The sequence below is a fragment of the Aquila chrysaetos genome, chromosome Z (assembly GCF_900496995.4).
Source record: "Aquila chrysaetos chrysaetos chromosome Z, bAquChr1.4, whole genome shotgun sequence".
NCBI lineage: Eukaryota > Metazoa > Chordata > Aves > Accipitriformes > Accipitridae > Aquila > Aquila chrysaetos.
In genome coordinates, this window is record NC_044030.1 from 77,272,394 (window position 1) to 77,285,647 (window position 13,254).

Genomic DNA, 13,254 nt, shown 5'->3' on the forward strand with positions numbered 1-13,254 from the left:
CGAGAAAAAGATGAAGTATGAAAATCCCTTTCCTTTCCAATCCAGTCCTCCCAGCACCGGCCAAGGAGCGAACACAAAACGCCTCGGAAAACACACAAAAAACACCGGACGCGAGAGGCCGTGCCGAAGTCGCACCATATGCAGGTGTCGGGGAAAAAGGTCTCCCGTCTCCCACGCCAGCCTGCTATCTCCAGCACACAAAGCCTTCCTGTGAGGGGTTGGTACCTGGAGGGGACCCTCTCCCTCCATCAGCTCATCAGCAACCTGGACCAGGCAGAGAAGAGGCAGAGGATTCACCCAGCTGTGCCCATCAGCACCAAGAAGTATCTGGAGATGGTATCTAGCCTTGGAGGCTTCAAGTACGTCCATGCTGACTTGAAAAGCTGTGCATATGAGCCCTTGCCAAGATACCACCTCACTGCTCAGCTGCAGATATCACTGGGGGCATTTTGATCCCAGGCATCACTGCGGAAAGCACAGTCCCCTTTCCCCACCCTCAGACCTGCAGGAAAGGGAGAAAGGCATCGGGTCAGGCCAGGAGTTAAACACTACCCCAAGGCATCTCCTGGTGACAACCCTGTCTGCAAACGACCGTATTTTTTTTTCAGAGAGGGTGCAGCACATTGAAACCCATGATACATGCCATGAGCTCACCCCGCTTCTGCGGCCACTGGCTCTGGAGCCCCCATTCGGCGTATTACTTAGGAAAAGTGAGACAAGCATCCACAGGGGTGATGGAGAGAATGTCCGGTCCTGCTCCGGGAGAAGGGGGCACGTCGGACAACCTTCACCTTCATCCAGGATCCTTGGGAAAAGGCATCAACTCTGCCAGCACCTCAGGCCAACGGAGCCTGATGCTCCTCAGGCAAGGCCATGAGTCTCCTCCCTGAAACGCTTTTTGGAAAGGGAAGGGGTTTATAGCAATTGTTGCACTGTTCCTCCCCCCAACACCCTCATAAGTCCAAGCAGAACAAAAAACCCTGCAGCTTTGCTCCACGCTGGTTAGAATCTCCCCATAGCTAGAAACGGGTTGGTCACACCAAATTTGTGCAGGATTTTGTGGAAAGTGCAAAAGAAAATGGGACAGAGGTTCGTTTGGTGGCAACAGCCCAGTCCTGCCTCTTTGACATTTGCTCTGAACCAGTGAACTGCACAGCATTTGAACTTTTGTTTAGACAGATAGGTCTGTGTATTTAGAAATCCTTGAAACTCATCCATCTGCAAAGACAGTGACTCTCGATAATGCAAAAGCTCTAGCTGGGATGCTGAACTCAGCAGATCTCTCTACAAATGATTCCTATTAAAGTAAAAAATTACAATGCAAGCGTCTATTAGACAATCCAAGCCTGACATAAAAAAGGAATTAAAAAAACATAATATGTTCATGCCAGCCATCTTTATAGACCACTGAGGAGCTCAGGGAAGGCATTGGGACACCCGTTCTCCATTGCCTGCCCGGTGCCAAAACAGACCCAGAGCAATGCACCCTCCACCACCTCTGGGACCATCCTGGCACAGCCAACCTGATGTAGGTCTGCTCAGCTCTTCAGTGTCTCTTGAGATGGAGACTTGAACCTACTTGCCTGGCAGTCAGTTTGGACATCCATCCACCCTTCCCATGAGGTTCAGCTCTCCTGGCACCCAGCCTGAACTTCCCTCACTGCATTTTACACCCATGGTTTATTGCTCCAGGGACATGAGGGCTGGTTTCCCAGAGAGCTTTTTGCATCTCTGAAAGCTTACAGCTTTTTTGGGTTTTCTCTTCTCCAGCCTCAACATTCCCAAACCGTGGCCTTGGGGATGTGCGACATGCTCACGTCCCTGGCTAGTTTGTCCACCACCAGCATCAGCAAAGCACTGAGAAACTCATCACAGGTGATGGGTGCAGCCACACACCAGCACTGGTCCTGGTCCCACCAGCACAGGCATGAGGCACGGCTATCAGGACCAAAGGAAAAACATAACCATCCTAACCAAGAGCCTCGTGACCACCTGAGGCCAGAGCAAGCTGAAGGAGAGCCCTCCCTGTGGTTTCCCTGGCTGGGCAAGAGGGTGGGATGTGCCAGGGAGACCCCGCTGGCGCAGCGTCCCTTCTCCCTCCCGGCATGCCGGGCAGCAGCAGCGCACTCAGCTTCCAGCTCCCTGCCCCCCCCCCCCCCAAAGCCTAAACCAGCAGATTATCACATTAACGCTTCAAATGTTTAATTTCCTGCTCCAATTACACCAGTTTTGCAGCAGGAGAGGCGGGAGGGGGAACAAACGAAAACAAGCTGGGTCTTTCCAAATAAACCCAGAGCGACTTTGAGACCACCGGGCTTCCCCCTCCACTCTCTGGCTGGAGATGGGGGGACGGTGCTCACGCCAGTGAGGTGGCTGGATGTAGGCATAGGAGCCACCTGAGTGCTGACCTCTCAGGCCAGCAGTGCAGTCGCTCTCCATCCCGCTGCTAAAATGAAAAGGTCCTTTTGTTCAGCGGCTCCCGTGATCTCCACAGCGCTGCGGAAACATTTGCTGCACCGCAAGAAAAACAAGGCAGCTGGTGTTTGCAGAGCAAGACAGTACCCTGCTGCAGAGAGGGGCCGGGGGGAGCGTCGAGGAGAGAAAGGGGATAGGGAAGGAGGAGGGCAAAAATAGTGGGAGTAGGCAGGGGAGGGCGTGGGAGCGCGGGGGAGCAATGGAGCGAAAGATGGAGGGATGAAAAGCACAGAGGGGAACTGAGGGAGAGGGAAGGCGAGAGCACGAGAAAGGGGGAAAGATACTGTGGAGAAAGTGAGGGCGTGGAGAAGGAAAGAGGGACAAGCAAGGAGGAGAAAAGCACTCAGGAAACTTCAGGCTGCGGCCGCATGCAGGCTCCAGTGGAGCTGCCTCCGCCTGGACGCTCCCTCTGCCCCATCCATCGGGTTGCTCAATCCTTCCCAGAGGAAAAGAGAGATCTGGAGTAAAAAAGATATCCCAACCCAGGCGCCTTGCAGGGCAGCAAGTCCAGCTTGAGCTGCTTACAAGGGATATTAAAAAAATAAACCCGTCCCCGAGCAATCACTCAGCCCGAAAGCCCTACTGGCTGCTTGCAGGAAAGAGCGGGGCTCTGGGGCTCAAAATCCCATGGAAAACGCACAATGATGGCTCTGCAGCATCCCAGTTCCCCCCAGGGGGAAGGTGGCCCCCCATTGCCCTCAGCTGGGCTGGGGCAGGGGATCCCGGCTGCCCGCAGAGCCGGGGATGCTTTCCCCTCAATGCCTTTCCCGGAGGCCGCCCACGGCTGCTGTTATTTATAGCTCGCTGAGCGTGCACGTCGCACCGAGCTCACCCGAGCGCGCAGGGAAGGAGGCGAGGAAAAAGGACCGACCTTGGGGTCGGGGCCAGGAATAGCCGCCAGTGGCCAGAAATAGCTAGTGCCATGTTCAGCCCTGGTTCTTCGAGAGCCGCTGGATCAGAGCACGGTGTTTCCAAGATTTCAGCCCCAGCCAGGATAGGATTGATTTCTCCTTCGGACTCATGTTTCCCCCCCCCAAGACCCCCCCATAGCTGCTCTCCAGCTCCAAAAAAGCTGCCGGGTGGACAGAGCAGGTGGGAAGGGGCAGGAAAGCAATCCAGCGGCGGGGAGGGGACGACTGACCTCCAGAAAATGTGCTGGAAAAGCAAGGGAGGCAGGTCGCGAGGAGGGACGGGTTTCAGCACCTGCTGCCGCGAAGCCCGCCGCTGACCTGGGAAGGGGCGACGCAGGGGAGCGGATTCCAGAGGATTTTGGCAGTGTGCAGTGATCGGCGCACAGCTCGATGACTCCTTTGGGTGCCTGCGAGAATTTCAGCACATGAGATCAACACGGACGGCGTGCAAGGCACAGAGACCGTCACGTGTGCGCCTCCGTCCCCCCAAGGAGGCTGCAAGCGGAGACAACCACCTCCTCGCCCCAGGCATGCAAGGTGTGGGCATCCTCCCCATCCATCCAAGCACGTGCACGTATGAACACGCGTGTCCCTTTGCACGTGCAAACACAAAGCCTGGTGCACGCCGCCGCATACAGCCCACACGCAAAGGACTTTCCTGGCTGCCCTGGCAGGACCTGCCTGCAAATGCCCTGGACCCCAGCACACCCCACCACCACCCACCACCCACCTTGCTCCACGCTTGGCTGTGCCAGAGCTGCCTGCCCTGAGGCAGGGCTGGATGCTGCTCCCAGGTCAGGGAACAGTGGCTGAACCCTTCTTGCCAGGATTGCTGGTGGTTAGGGAGATGGTGTGAGATCACGGGAGTGGGAAAGCCTCATCCTGCTGCCTCCAGCACCAGCCTTGGCAGCCCAGCTGCTGCCAGAGGGAGACTTCAATGATTAACCCTCAAGTACCACATCCAGGGACCAATGCTTGGGCAGGTAAGTGGAAGACGAAGGCAGACAGGGGAGCATGGTGCAGCCTGTGCAGAAGGCTGAAAGCCCTGGCTGAGCGGTTCTAGCCCACCGGCTACCTGGCCTGCAAAGAAAACCGCCTCAAGCTCCCTGCGGAGAGGAGTCCCTCACTCCCTACTGACCAAGAGGAGGTTTGAGCAACTCTTCTCCCATCCTTCCTGTGTACTGCCTTCCCTGGAGAGCTTCCCAGCCATCTCCAGGGTGCTGTGGGAGGGATACTGGTGTGGCTGCATGAGTTAGGACTCCTTGTCTTCTCCCTTGCCCCACCACCTCCCAGGAGAAACACAGCCTGTCCCTTCTGCAAGGTCTCCGTGCGTGGCTGCTGCTTTCCTGTGCTCCATGGCCGTAGGGCCCTCACCCTGTGCAGTACTGAAAGGCTGAGCTGCAGGAATAACTGTCCCTGGGCTTTCTTCCATGGGTTTTGAGCCCCATTTTGGAAATAGAGGGAAATCCAGGGCCCACCTGGTCCTGCCCCCCAGCTGGACTATCACAGCACGGACCCACAGCAAAGCGCTAAACCAGCTCCCAGTGCTCCTTCCCACAAGCTCTGGAGGATGCTCTGAGCACTGTCTATCCAATCGCAGCACAGCAGATATCCCCAGTGACAGACGGGGAGAATATTCCACCCCTTGCTCCATAAAGAGCCTCTCCTGCTTAATTTCCTTATCTCGAAGCTGTTCTTCCCAGCCTCTTGCTGCTTTGGTAACCAGTGCTGAGGATGGTTGTGTGAACACACCCGCAAGGAGCCAGGCAGGGCAAAGGTGGGCAGGGAGGGAGGCAGCCCTGGGAAATCTCCCAGCCCAGTGGGATGCGTAGCATCAGACAGGTCTCACCGGGCGGCAGCAGGTTGTGCTCGCACAGCTGGGGAGTGAGGGAAGGGCCAGAGAAGGCAGAGAGAACAAACAGAAAAATAAAGGACGCCCTAAGCAAAGTGTTGAGTAGAAAATACGCCGCACTGGTCCAGACCTTCCTACCTCCTCCAAAAATACACACATGTAGGTAGTTGGCAGTGGGGCGTGTACAGGGCTGGTGGACATGGCTCCTGCAGGTGTCCCCCATCACCTCCAGCTGTCCCATCCTCCCGCGGCAGCTTCGTGCGTGGGTTTGCAGGGTGGCCGGATAGATCTGCTCCCTACCAAAGTGGCCCAAAGAGCTGTGGAGCCAGGCGCTGCCGTGAGCACACAGCAAGTCTGCAGCATGCACCAGCTGGGGGAAAATGTCCATCCAATCGTGCAGCACCAAAGCCCTCTCCCCAAACCCATTCAAAAGCAGCAGCATCCCCTGTTTGCAACACACCTCTAAGCTGAGACCATGTTGGCCCAAGGTCCCAGAGAGCAAAGGCTTAACAGCATCGGCTCCAGGAGAGCCGTGTTACAGCAGGGCCAGGACAAGAGCAGGGAGATTTGTGCACGCACATCTGGGGCAGAGCTGGCCCCGAGGAGCCTGCGGAGGCCTCCCTGCCACCCCAGCATGCAAAACTCAGCCTCTGGTCCTGGGGTGGGTTGGTTTTTTTTTTTGTTTAACGAACTACTCTCCAGCCTTGTAAGGCGAGTCCCCACGGCGCCCAAATAAGCTGAGTATTTTTGGCTGCTCTCCCTGCAGCCTTGGGCTGGCCTTTGGGAAATGCATACCCTGCAGCCCTCCGTGCCCTGGTAATTGAAGAGGCTGCCGCTCCTCCGGGCCAGAAAAGGGATTACAGGACACGCTTAAGGACTTGAATTCATAACCTTCATCCTCCCCCAGAGCTCAGGTCTCTGCCGCCTGAATTGCGGCAGCGGCACCGCTAGCTGGCAGCACCGCCAGCCATCTCCATCCCGGGCATCCGAAGGGCACGGCTGGTGTTTGGGCTTCAAGCTGGGGCAGAGCATGCTGCCCCTCCGGGCTGCTCGCAATTAACTGCTTTTGAGGCTGCAAGGAGACAAACGACTATAATTTCACAAATAGACTTTATCTTAAAACGAGCGCCTTACCCAACACCTATTGATTCCTGCTCCCCCTCCGGAGAACTCTCTGCAATTAAGTTGTCACATCCCTAATGCCCACGTAAAAATGAGCCAGCTCCAGTGTCTCCCAGAAAACCTCGCCCGCATAGGATTGCAAAACACAGCTGCTGAGTTTCCTTTTTACCCCTGAATTAGGCAGAGATGAAATTTATCTCGGTGGTAGACAGCAGAGCTTTCATCTCCATCCCTCCGGCTGCCACGCAGCTCGCAGACAGCTCGTGTTTTGCCTGTTCTCTTCCAAACTGCTGATGGTTTTGCACAAAAGTCAGGAGGATAGTACACTCCACAGGCAGGGCATTGGGGAGAGCAGAAACTCAGTTTTTGGGGCTTGTAGCTCTTGCAGAGCTGATGGGACAGAGGGACATGCTGCAGAGAGGGGCTGTGGCTGGTGGTACCCCATCAACCCGAGGGCTTGGCACAGGGATGTCATGGGCTCCCCTGTCCCACAGCCTGTCCCTGCCCTGCTGGGAGTCCCACTGGCCTGGGACACAGGCTGAGCAGCCCCAAATGCAACACATTAGCATGCCATGCCTCAGTTTCCCCATTGCCACAAACAGTCTGGGTCTTGGTGTCACCTTTGCAAAGCAGAGGAACAGCAGCACGGGTTCCAGGCACACGGTCTGTTTGCAACCAAGGGGGGCCTTCTTTCCTGAGAACAGATGAGGTGGGCATGAGAATTGCTATTTCCCCCCTCAAAGGGCCAATTAAGTTGCTGTTTTTAATACCCAGGCTGGGATCATCACCATGACACAACCACATTTATCTCGCTCCCCGGCAGAGTGGCTCAAAGGTTTGCAAGCTCAGCCAGAGCTGCTGTGTTCTCCCAGGGACCCTGTGGAGAAGCCAAGGGGAGATGGAGGGAAGGTGAAAAAGTCCTGGGCATGCAGTAGCACAGCAGAGTGGGATTCAGCTCCAGGACAGACGATGATGTCTGAAAATCCTGAGGTTTTGCATTTCCAGCGCCCCAGCCCAGCTCAGGGGGAGGATTTCTATCCCCCTGCCACCCACCAGCAGATGGAGGGGGCAGCCGAGGGGAAAGAGAGCACTGAAAAATTTTAACAGCAGCAGTGGGAAAAAGCCACAAGAGAGACCATGGTGCCAGAGATTAGGAAGGGATCTTTGAGATTTAACAGAGATTGGGGAGCTAGAACTAATTACACGCCACGCACTCCGGCAGCGAGCCACTGGCTGCTGTTCGTTTCACCGATGCAGCGTATAGATTTGATAATTGCTGCCACGTAGTGGGGATAATCTTCCCCTCACCATCTCCCGGCACTTATTTCGCTGCAGGGAGAGTTGCAGCCTCTCTCTGCAGAGAACCCTGCACCCGTTGGAAGATCTGGGAAAGTTTAGGGGTGCAGACATGTGCATCCAGGTGAGTGCTCAGCCCTGCAGCGTGAGTGCACCGTGGCGGTGCTGGGCAGGGTGTGTGGCCGTCTCTGTAGGAGCATCCCACCCCAAAACCTGCTTGCAAGGGAGGACTTGGTCCTCTCCACCAGTGAAGCCAGTGTCATTTATTGATAGTGTCCCCTTGAGGCAGGCAGGGGACTAAGCAGATGCGTGAGAAAGGCTCTGCAAAGCATAATAAAAGCAAGAGGAAAAGCCACGCTCATAAAACACTGAACGCCAGGAGTTAATAGGGGGCACCGGGGGTGCCACAGCTCTCTTCTCCGCCCTGAAAGGACCCCGAAGGAGCTTAGCATTGCAATCATTTTACCCTTAGCATGAAACCCGGGCATCTCTTGCTTGTTCCTAGGAGGACGAAGCGGCCCCCGTGCCCCAAGTGGCAGGGCTGGATCCCCGCCGGCGCTGCCGGGAGTGCGGTGGCAGGCGTGGAGAGGCGAGCCCCCCCGGCCCCCGGCTCCCGTCCTCCCTGGAACGTCAATCAGGCACCTGCCAGCGCGGCCAATTCACTTCCATTTGGAAAATTAAAGAAATAAAATGAATCGTTTGCTTAATTTGAAAGGGTGGCAGGAAGCAAAGACGCCTTGGGCCCGTGCCAGCGCGCGGAGGTCTGCCGCTTCTGGCTCGACCGCAGGGTTTCGCTAGAGGAAACATCAGCTTCTTCCCCTTCTCTGCTTGCTGGACCAAACAGCCCCCTGCCCAGGGCCTCCCAGTCCGCTCCCACCAGCCCCTGTGCTCCAAAACTGGGCAGGGGTGGGCAAGCACATGGGTGCTGAGAACACTGAGTCTCCCCACAAACCACGTCCGAGGGCCACTGGGACCAGTTGCCCTGGGAACGCTGCCCCACCACCGGACGGGAGGGTGAAACAGCCGGGTCTGCTCGGCATCACTGCCTCCTCGGGGGTACCTGGGGTTTGGGCTCTGCCCTGCCAGGGTGCTGGTCCCCGGGATCCACTGCCACAGTGCAAGATGGGAAGGAGGGAGCAAAGGTGGCGGTGCAAATGATAGGGAGGTGCAGGGCAAGCACCTCCAAAAATGTCTTCTCTCTGCACCCCTATGGGCTCAGCTCTGGAAATGCCACCCCCCAGCCCCTCAATTTTCATGATTTTGGGGACATTACAGGCAATAGTTGCTATTGCTCCCTGTCTCAGCCGATCTGAGCTCCGGGGCAAACTTCTGCTCACAGGAGCTGGCCTCATCCGGGCTCTGCAGCCCCAGGGCCTGTAGGATCCACTCCTGCTTTGTCCCAGGGAAGGCAGAAGGTGCCACCAGGAGAGGACCCTGCCCTCCAGCCAGCTCTCCGAGACTGGACTGAACCCTGGGTTCTGCCCTTCCCCCTCTCCGACATGTCTTCCTCACTTGCAAGACAAAACATCATCTCTCATTGCTTTTTTCCTCTTCCCCCCTCCAACCAAGGCGAATCCCCAAATCCCAGCTCCTTCCTGCCAAACACACGTGCACCTGCAGAGCAGCTGGTGCCAACATCCAGAGCAGAGCCAAGCACAACAAACGGGCTAAAGAGCCCTCACTACACAGAGACCAGCTTACAAAAACAACCGTATTTCACCCAAACTCTATTAAACTGTCTTGGGTTATTGCTCCATTTCCTTTCCCACCACTGAGGATCAAATGAGATTTCTGTGGCTACACAGAGATGCTCACATGTCTTCCCTTCAGCTGCCCCTTCTGTGCTCCGTGCAGGGTGAAACCCACCATGGGGTGGCACAGCCTTGCATGCAAATAATTTCCTCTCAATGATGACTTTTTCACATTGGGAAAAATACAACTGGGAACACGCTCCCGTGCATGGTTACCCAATGGGGCACCCAAACCATTTGCAAGAGCCCAAGAGAGTCCTGCAAGCTGGGGTCTCCTTGCAAAGCCTGTGCAATGGGGTTACACAGGCTTCAAAGCCAAGAGGGACCGGTGTGATGGTGATACCAACTGGCATGGCTCTGCTGTGTCCTGACACTCTTCACCTGAGGGTGCCCGCAAGCTCTGACCCCACTCTTTGTGTGGCAATTAATGCAATGAGGCATTAACTGAGGAACACGGCACCACTCCCTTCCCCTTCCCTGTGAGCATCCCTCTCCTTTTACTTTCAAGCTTTTGGGTTTTCCTCTGGTAGACTTGAAAGCCAGCTGCAAACTAGGCTCCCTGTTTACAAGTCAGAGAATTTAAAAGCCATGCAGGAGATTTGGGGCACAGCTCCCATTAATTTCAACAAGTTTTACACATCTAAGCCTCAGCCATCAGTTTCTAACAAAAAAGAGGCTCGCTTCAAGGCAAAAAATAGCCAAGAAAAATGAACTTTGCTTCCACAGGCTTTTTGAAATAAAAGTACCTGAAATGCAACAGTTCTTGCAGGCACTTGGAAGGCTTTGCAAATAGATAAGGGCGTTTGGAAACTAAAATCATGAAAATTTCCGCCGCCTGTCTTGTCCCACAGTATCTGCACACACACACACACCTCCCCCGGCTCAGCCATCAGCAGTGTCTGGAGAGAAAAAGTCCAAGAAGTTTAATGAACTGTCACAGCTTAACAAACTAATCCCTGCTTATGCTCACCTCATCCCAAATGAGAGGCTGGGAAAAAAACAAGTGTGTAACATAAGGCAGCTATCTCTTATCTGCTCTGTTCCTCTGTATGGGCAGATGATTTAGCAGAGACTCCTGGGTCACGGCAAGGCATCGCTTGCTCCTCCGCAATGCGTGGCCAGAACTGAGCAAATACCTTGCAATAATTTCCCATGAAAAGTTTGCATCTGTTTTCCAGAAATACTTCAGCTAAAGGTAAGAAATATGCATGGGAGCAGCATGGCTTACGAAATGCTCGTGGAAAGACGGCTTTGAACTCGGACATGAACATGCATTTGGCAGACTGGGTGTAGAAAGACAGTCCTCACCCTTGTGCTATTCATTCATGGCACTGGAGTTGTCTTCTGCTGAGAGCAAGACCACTGCTGAGCAAGCCAAGGTGGAGGCAGAGCAAAGGGACAAAAAGGAGGAGGTGTTTTCCTCCTGCCTGCACCAAGAAAGATTTTGCAAAAGTTTTGGGGAGAACACTGTGCCCCAAGAAAAACCTAAAGCAGGAGCCACCAGCACATCAGCTGCCCTCCCTGAAGATGCAGGGAGCCCAGCACCTTCATTCCAGCATCCTCATCCTCGAGAAGCACGGCTGGGCGCCTCGCTGGCAACCAGAAAAAACAATGCAAGGCAGGCTGCTGCTGCCAAAAACTGTGGACAAGCTGCTCCTGAGCAGTGTAAACACTTGCTGGCAGGAAGCACTGGGTAAATAACTCGCAGCAGGGCAAACAACAGCAAGTAGCGTTTTCTTGGTAAAGCAGCACCCAGGCTTTCAATCAAAGCTCAAGGCTGTATTTTCTTAGGCCCTTTATTGAGGTATCAGAAGGCTTTACCTCTCCCATCTCCCTTATAAACGTTCACATGCACATATGCACGAGCTCCTGGTCCCCAACATCTTCCCCTCTACATGAACTGCTTCCTGGCAATTCCTGGAGCAGAAAGGGAAGAAATTCATTGTGTGAAACATCACCCGCTCCCGACCGGCAGCTCCGATCTTCGTAAAAGCCAGTGCCTGAACACAGCATCATATTCTCATAACGTGGGCAATGTTTCAGAGATGCCTGCAGGACAGCTGGTACCAAACTGGAAATGACTGCAATGGCACTGGGATGCAGGTTTAGCTGAGCAACAAAGCCTGGATGTAGATGCTAAATCAGATGGCAATGCTATATCTCAGCAAGAATGTAGGGTTTATTTGGCATCTTTTTTTGCATCTAGGTAATGCTTTTCTGATATTGCAAAGAAAATCCTGGTTCCAGCTGATGCTGGCTTGCTCTAAGGTAGTGGAAATACCAGCTATGTTGTCAATTTGTCTCACGGGGGTGACATTTTGTCTCCCCTTTCTGGGAGACAAGTTTCTAGGAATAGGTTAAAAATTTTCAAGAAAAACTAACGTGCACAGAACAGCAAAAAAGAAGTGAGTGGGGAAGCTGGTGGTGGTCCCCAGGGGAGTGGCGAGGAGGTAGGAGGTTAGGTAACGCAGCACAGATTTGCTTTTCATGTCTTCTCCAAGAAGACATCCAGCGGCTTCAGCTCAGACTCCTGTTGCTGCTGACACACAACACCCTGAAGAAATGATTCTCTGCAGGAAAGCAAATGGGGTGACAGGATCTGCTGCCAAACTCTTACATCTCACAGGGGGAGAGAAGGGAGAGCAAGAGGAAATGAAAAACAAATCCTAGAGCCGGGGATGTGCCAAGGGGTGGCTGCAGCACGGTGTTATCTTTGTCGGCAGGGTGGACTCCGCGGGGGTCACCACGGGAGAGGGGATTAAGCACTTGCATCCAGACAAGTGGACGTGCCTCCGTAAAGGCGGGTGGAAAGGGGAAGCTGCTCCAAAAACCAGTAGGAGGGCAGGTCTCACTGGGATGGTTTTATCCCTGCAGGCTGCATGGTTGGCAAAAGCACTGGTGGGACCTGGAGAAGATAAGCATGTTGGTGGTCTCCCTGACTGGACTCTGCCAGCCAGCCTTCCCATGGAGGAGACAACCCCGCGTGAAGGGATGATTCCCACATGGTTTGGTGCAGCCAGCCTAGGAAGAATGAAGGGGATGCACATGGAGGAAGAAAGGGAAAAGGAAGAGGTGAGAGCATTAAAATATAAATGAGACAAGATGGTTATGCAGATACTTTTAAACCTACCCAGATGGGAAGCCACAAGTAACCAGGTCCCCACACACCAATAGCACATCACTTATTAATCACCCATTAATGAAATGGCTGCAGATACCAGAGTCCCATCTTCTACTACTATAATATTTTTCAGCCATTCCTCCTTCCCCCTCCAATTTTATTTCCAGAAATTCCTCCAAAAGCTAATACCCAAGAGCTGTGCTTTAATTTCTCTTTTCCTTTCTTTCAACCAAAGCTTTAAAAGAAACAAACACAAGCAGAAGCAGCTCCACAGCAAGTTTCCATCTAGTCCTTTTTCCATGCAGGACTTGCTGCGCGCTGATGAAAGCCCAGAGTCCCTTTGGAAACTTGCACATAGCTTCTCTCTCCAGCTCTGCCCACAAAAGCACATTCAAACCTCTAACCTTTTTTATTCCAGGCAAATTACTTGCAAACCGAGCCCAAGCCCCCTAGAACACGTTACGTTTCTCTTATTATTTGCAGAACAGCTTCAATGGGCCAGCAAGAAAGTGTCTGGTTTTCACCCATAACGTCTGCGGGCTGACTGCCTCTTGTACTGTGGATGAGGCACCTAAGAATAATCCTGCACTGGTGTTGAAAATAACAGCACCTACTGATAATATGTATATGTTGTAAGGCATGAGTATCTATATTGCCCTCTTCTCGTTTCAGAGAAACAACTTGCTTTCTGGATTCAGTAATAATTTCAGCAAAACCATGGTCGCA

The 13,254-nt window shown here is 53.9% G+C and overlaps 1 protein-coding gene across 6 annotated transcripts in view; it reads right to left on the reverse strand.

Moving 5' to 3' along the window:
* The window catches only part of CNTFR (ciliary neurotrophic factor receptor), a 212,789-nt gene that overhangs the window by 123,605 nt on the left and 75,930 nt on the right, over window positions 1-13,254 (reverse strand). The window lies entirely within an intron of this gene.